The sequence below is a fragment of the Pseudophryne corroboree genome, chromosome 5 (assembly GCF_028390025.1).
Source record: "Pseudophryne corroboree isolate aPseCor3 chromosome 5, aPseCor3.hap2, whole genome shotgun sequence".
NCBI lineage: Eukaryota > Metazoa > Chordata > Amphibia > Anura > Myobatrachidae > Pseudophryne > Pseudophryne corroboree.
The window spans coordinates 584,709,536-584,716,831 of record NC_086448.1 but is presented as its reverse complement, the minus strand read 5'-3'; the positions used below and the strand labels follow the sequence as shown (position 1 = coordinate 584,716,831).

General features: G+C 41.5%; 1 pseudogene; it reads right to left on the bottom strand.

The window, feature by feature from the left end:
• Positions 1-6,825: 6,825 nt before the first annotated feature.
• LOC134931197 (U2 spliceosomal RNA) lies at positions 6,826-6,997 on the bottom strand (annotated as a pseudogene).
• Positions 6,998-7,296: the final 299 nt, after the last annotated feature.

Below are 7,296 nucleotides of genomic sequence, written 5' to 3'. Positions count from 1 at the left end.
GCGTGGATTAATGAGGGACGTGTTGGCAGATAACTCCTGAAGAGAATATGGCACAGATCGTGAACCCACTACAGTGAGGGGCCCAGGACCTGAACTGAAGGGTATTTATATTCCACATATGCTTGCATAGTTCTACACCTTAGCTGGTAATTGTTGCTTGTAGCCACTCATGGATTCCCTTTGTGAGACTTATGCTTAATGTCAATGTGACATTGCTTTTAAAGTGTGATTTTGTCTTTCATGTATGTCAAATTAAAAAAAACCTGTACATTACTATGTACACCTTTTTCCTTTTTTGATTCCTCCTGAGCCTACTAATTTGAGCCGCTGAGGATAATTTTGGGAACAAGGGAACCCATTCATCCAAAAGGATTAGTGATATGTTCTTTTAGTGCTGTTTAAGGGATTTCCTTTTTTTTTCTTTGCATATATATTTTGGTGAAGGTGAGAGGTAGCTTTCTTTTGGATTTTTACTAAAACCAGCTGCTTGCTACGCACTCAGCAATTTACATTTTTCATGTTTGTTGTTTATGATGTTGTCTTCATGACCATTTGCAGCCCTTCATGAACTTCTATACCCCCATAACGGTGGAATATTATAGCAGTATAAAGCACTTTGTCATCAATCCCAAGTTGTCCAGAAGTTGGCCCGAAGAGCATTCTGAAAAGTTGTGACAAATGGTGTGGCAACCACATGTGTCTAACATGAACCCAATCAAGCATTTTATGGGACTTGGTGGAGAGGTCCATTCACACCCAAGATCCTGAACCTACAAATATCAGGGAGCTGTGGGAAGCTATCCAGATGGCAAGGGTTAACATCTCTCCAGAAGTCTTCTGTTCACACATGGAATTGATGCCACATCGAGATACTGCACTTCGCTGGGCAAAAGTGGGTACTGCACGATACTAGGCATCTATACTTTGACTTTTGGCACTTGAGTATAAAAATATATATATCATTTCTTATATTGTCATTGTAAATCTTCACTCAATACCTAAATATATCAACAAGGTATTGCTCCATAAAAGACTAAACTGTCCAATAGTATCAGTGGCATAATTTCATCCTCGCCGCCCTGAGGCAAGAAAAAGTCTGGTGTCGGGAGTGGTGTCATATGGGAGACAGCCTTGGTGGTGCCCTCTGGGGCTGTTGTTATAGCCATAAGTGGGGCACAAATTGTGTAGACTATATAGAGCCGGATAAAGACCCCACATGAACCTAGAAAATATACCTCCTCATGGACCCATATTAATGTATACAGTTGTGCTCATAAGTTTACATACCCTAGCAGAATTTGTGATTTTCTGGCCATTTGTCAGAGAATATGAATGATAACTCACAAACTTTTCTTTCACTCATGGTTAAGTGATTGGGTGAAGCCATTTATTGTTAAACAACTGTGTTTACTCTTTTTAAATCATAATGACAACAGAAACTACCCAAATGACCCTGATCAAAAGTTTACATACCCCAGTTCTTAATACCGTTTATTGCCCCCTTTAACATCAATGACAGCTTGAAGTCTTTTGTGGTAGTTGTGGATGAGGCTCTTTATTTTCTCAGATGGTAAAGCTGCCCATTCTTCTTGGCAAAAAGCCTCCAGTTCCTGTAAATTCTTGGGCTGTCTTGCATGAACTGCACGTTTCCCCAGAGTGGCTCAATGATATTGAGGTCAGGAGACTGAGATGGCCACTCCAGAACCTTCACTTTATTCTGCTGTAGCCAATGACAGGTCGACTTGGCCTTGTGTTTTGGAACATTGTCATGTTGGGACGTCCAAGTTCGTCCCATGCGCAGCTTCCGGGCTGACGAGTGCAAATTTTTCTCCAGTATTTTCTGATAACATGCTGCATTCATCTGCCATCAATTCTGACCAAGTTTCCAGTGCCTTTGTAGCTCACACATCGCCAAAACATCAGCGATCCACCTCCGTGTTTCACAGTAGGAATGGTGTACCTTTCATCATAGGCCTTGTTGACTCCTCTCCAAACTACATATCCAAAATACGCCCTTATCTTACACAAGACACTGCAAAAACTCTAATACATGCACTCATCATCTCCCGCATTGATTATTGTAACAGTCTCCTTACTGGTCTTCCCAAACATAGGCTCTCACCACTTAAAACCATTTTAAATGTAGCTGCGAGGCTAATCTTCCTCGCCAGACGTTCTTCATCTGCTGATCCGCTCTGTCAGTCCCTCCATTGGTTACCGGTATTCTACCGTGTCAAATATAAAATACTTTTACTTACATACAAGGCTATTAACCAAACTGCATCATCACACAGCTCCTCACTCATCTCAAAATATCTCCTTACCAGACCTCTCCGCTCTGCACAAGATCTGCGTCTCCCATCCACATGTACAGGTATTACCTGTTCCCACTCACAAATTACAGGACTTTACCCGGGCTTCACCCACTCTGTGGAATGCCCTCCCACACACAATAAGACTCTCCTCTACTCTCCAAACCTTTAAACGTTCCCTGAAAACTCATCTCTTCAGACAAGCCTACCAAATTCCAGACCCGCACACATAACCTTCAATGCTTCCCTATCCAGTTACATCCCCTCTGTAGAGTCCACATAACCTCACATTTTGTCTCCCAACATTGCTGGGTGATCATATCATACAACCCACTAAGAACCTAGCAATCTGGGGAACTATTATGTAACAGGTAGCATCTATCCTTGCGTATTAATGCCTATTTCCCTATAGATTGTAAGCTGCGAGCAGGGCCTTCCTACCTCTATGTCTGTCTGTCTTTGCCCAGTTTTGTTCTATAACTGTTGTTCAAATTGTAAAGCGCAACGGAATATGCTGCACTATATAATAAACTGCTAATACTATAATAATAATAATAATAATAATAATAAATGTAACGTTTATGGTTGTGCCCAAAAAGTTCAATTTTGGTCTCATCACTCCAAATGACTTTGTTCCAGAAGTTTTGAGGCTTGTCTCTGTGCTGTTTGGAGTATTGTAAGCGGGATGCTTTGTGGCATTTGCGTAGTAATGGCTTTCTTCTGGCGACTCGACCATGCAGCCCATTTTTCTTCAAATGCCTCCTTATTGTGCATCTTGAAACAACCACACCACTTTTTTTCAGAGAGTCCTGTATTTCAGCTGAAGTTATTTGTGGATTTTTCTTTGCATCCCGAACAATTTTCCTGGCAGTTGTGGCTGAAATTTTTGTTGGTCTACCTGACCGTGATTTGGTTTCCACAGAATCCCTCATTTTCCACTTCTTAATTAGAGTTTGAACACTGCTGATTGGCATTCTCAATTGCTTGGATATCTTTTTATATCCCTTTCCTGTTTTATACAGTTCAATTACCTTTTCCCGCAGATCCATTGACAATTCTTTTGCTTTCCCCGTGACTTAGAATCCAGACACGTCAGTGCAGCACTGGATGAAAGATGCAAGGGTCTTTCAGGAGTCCAGAAACTCACTGACCTTTTATACACACACACTGATTACAAGCAAACAGATCACAGGTGAGGATGTTTACCTTTAGTAGCCATTCAAACCCGTTTGTGTCAACTTGTGTGCATGTTATCAGGCCAAAATCTCCAGGGTATGTAAACTTTTGATCAGAGTCATTTGGGTTGTTTCTGTTGTCATTATAATTTAAAAGAGTAAACACAGTTGTTTGACAATAAATGGCATCACCCAACCACTAACCATGAGTGAAAGAAAAGTTTGTGAGTTATCATTCATATTCTCTGACAAATGGCCAGAAAATCACAAATTCTGCCAGGGTATGTAAACTTATGAGCGCAACTGTATATAAATACGTACACATACAGCTCTCCCCCTCAACTAGATCCCCCACATTACAAAGCTCTCCCCTTAATATAGCTCTCCCCACTCACTCAGATTCCCCCACAGAGGTCCCTTGCTCACACAGACCACTCCCACACACAGCTACACCCCCCCACACTTACTTAGCACCCCTCTTACACACTGATTCACACACATACAGCTCTCCCGAATAACAAAGCTGCACTCCCCCCACAAACACATACACTGTGCTGAACACTTGCACAGGCAGCACACGCTCTCTATTCTGATCTGTTCCCACTAATGTTAGCTGGCTGTGGGCGTGGATGTAGTGGGAGCTGTGAGCGCTGCTCTGCCCACACCACACCCCCTGTAGGTTGGCACCAATTGCTCTATGTACTTCATTCTCAGCAGGTGATCCCCCCTTCCTGCTTCCTCCCACCCGACAGCTGTACGAGGCCACCATAGGCAGGTATTTCAACTCCATTGTCTCCAGTACTTCTGCCACTGAATAGTATAGAAAATCCACTTTAAGGATGATACACACACAATACATATATATTTTTATTTTCAATAACAATCGACACTCCTTCAATGAAAACCGGCGCCTGATGCACAAATCCTAATATTATACGAATCCAATGGACAAAGGCACTCTTGAGACTAACATGCAGCAAATCATCTATATTAGACTTGGTATGTTAGTGTAACGTTTTCGGGGTCCAGCCCCTTCCTCAGGACCACACCAACAATAAGAATACAACAACCTCCATAAATACCCCACACAAGGTGCTCACCTGTCGCCATGCAGACAATCAGAAGCACACCTCACCGCTGGTCACGAAGCCGCACTTCCGGTTTCGCGGACCCGGTAACCATGGGAACCGCAGCACATGCGTTCCATAAGGCTCGACTTCCGCGTTCCACAAGAGCGCTCAGTGTATACCAAGCTATGGAGGACTATTTTGTCTATAGGGCAACAGGAGCATATGCATAATACAAAACATGTTAAAAATACAATACATACATACATATATATACACTGTATATATATATATATATATACACAATTAACAATACATAGAGGAATGAAATTGGGTATATAAACAGTGCAATATTAATGCATATAGGGAATACACACATATTTATACACACACATACAGTATATATATATATATATATCATATAGTAGACAACAAAGCAGGCGGCACTCCAAGTCTGTTGAAAATTCAAGTGTATTTCACACACAAAACATGATCCGACGTTTCGGGGTGAACATTGTTCACCTTGACAAAGGGGCGCTTGGACCCCGAAACGTCGGATCATGTTTTGTGTGTGAAATACACTTGAATTTTCAACAGACTTGGAGTGCCGCCTGCTTTGTTGTCTACTATCCATTCTTATCTGAGATGGCACCCAAGCACTAAGTCCAGGAGGGGGAGTGCCGGTCCTCACAGTCTTCCTATGTGTATCATATACTATAATATGTTAAATGTTCACAAAGGACCTTATAGCATGTTCCAATTTATTTTTTCATTGAGACCATTGGGAAAATTGTCCCAAGTCTCGTTACTCATTTTGATTCTTTTAGGAATAAAGCTTTTGCTCTGTCACCCACACGTATAGACTGGGGGACATGGTCAATCATAAAATGTTTCAAAGATGGCAACAAATGACTACGGGTTGATTAATTTTACGACCTGACAAAATCAAATGTATAGCCGATGTATGGGCTGTCATCCTCTCACTAAATTTGCGTATGGTTTGGCCCACATAATAAAAGCCACAAGGGCATATCACAGTGTATACAGCAAAAGATGAACTACAAGAGAGGACGTAGCTAATATCATGTTTTGTTTACATGGGGATGTTTGAAAGATTTGCATGCAATCATGTGACATGTAGTACATTGACTGCACTTATAGCAGCCCGGAGGTTTAATGTACACATTACTAGGGAGAGAATGACCCCAGACGATAATGTCAGTATGTACTAGTCTGTCACGCAGATTGCAACCTCTTTCGAAAACTGTGACTGGTCTTAACTCTTTGAAACACGGAAGATCAGGATCTGATTTAACAATGAGCCATAGCGCCTGTGTGGCTCATCTCACTATGGGACTAGCAGTAGCAAAATCAGAAGCCCACGGGATAATTTTCTCATTCCGTATCATAGATGGACACAAGAGTTTCCTACTGGGCAACAACAAAACTTCCTGTTTTTGTTTTCTTAAAGTCTTCAGGTCATATCCCCTGACAACAAATTTTTCAATCAAAGCATCCAATTGCTCAGACACTTTCATGGGATCACTAGTGATGCGGGCACACCGCATCATCTGAGATCGAGGGTAAACATTTTTTCAAGGCCTCAGGGTGATGGCTTGAAGCCGTAAAGAATGTGATGTACTGTTATTTCAAAAACAGGATTTTGGTACTTACCAGTAAATCCCTTTCTCTGAGTCCATAGGGGACACTGGAGTTCAGTACTATGGGGTATAGATGGGGTGATCAAATGAGCCGGCACTTTAAAATTTTTAATGTGTATGACTGGCTCCTCCCCCTCTATACCCAACCCCAGTCCAGTTAAGAAACTGTGCCCGAGGAGAGACAGTAACCCAACCAACAGAGAAAGTACACAAAAACAACCATAAAGAGAGAGCTCCATAAAATAAGAACCTCTGAACCACAGATATACCTTATACATGTGTGCATAGAGAGATAGATACATATAGACAGACATATCTCCATATACAGAGTATTGTCATACAGTAGAAATAATACCGGTCTTACACATGTCATGTAGGTGAGCAAGCCCAAATGCAGGGGCAACCTATCAGACCTGCACGCAAGTAGTGTATATTGTATTTACTGCATGAAGAAAACAGGTAAAGAGCAGAATGTCCTAGCCACGTAGTAGACAACGTTGTCCTTGTTGTCGCCCCCCATGAGATCAAATAAAAGGCGAGAAGGCCCTTAGAAAACGTCTGCTGCAAGGACTATGCTCGATCAGATGTCCTGTGGAAGTTAACTCCCTGCTATCATAATTTTGGTCCTGGAGGTACTGCAATACCGGGACAATGTGTGGAGTGGACAGAGCAAGCTCTTCTTCCATCTCCCTGTTCTAAAAATCCATTTACTATATGACCCCCAGATAGGGGGCGTATCAGATATTAAACTTCTTAGATCTTAGATCTAATCCTGAGTCAATAATCCTCACCTTGGGCTGTGTGCCTCATTTCAGGAGATAGTTACCATATATATATATTTTTATATATATTTTTTTTATGTGTTTTTAATGTGTTTTCGATATGTCAAAATTCAGCAAAACCAAACATTTTTATTGTTAATAAAATCACTATTTATCATCACTACAAACTGGTTATCAATCAGCGAGGAAAAGAAACTTTGATGTGAATGGTTCAACAACGTGCAGCGTATGGGTACGCCCCAATGTTGAACTACTTTTATAGATAAAAAGACACCTTTATGGGCACACACTAACACTGT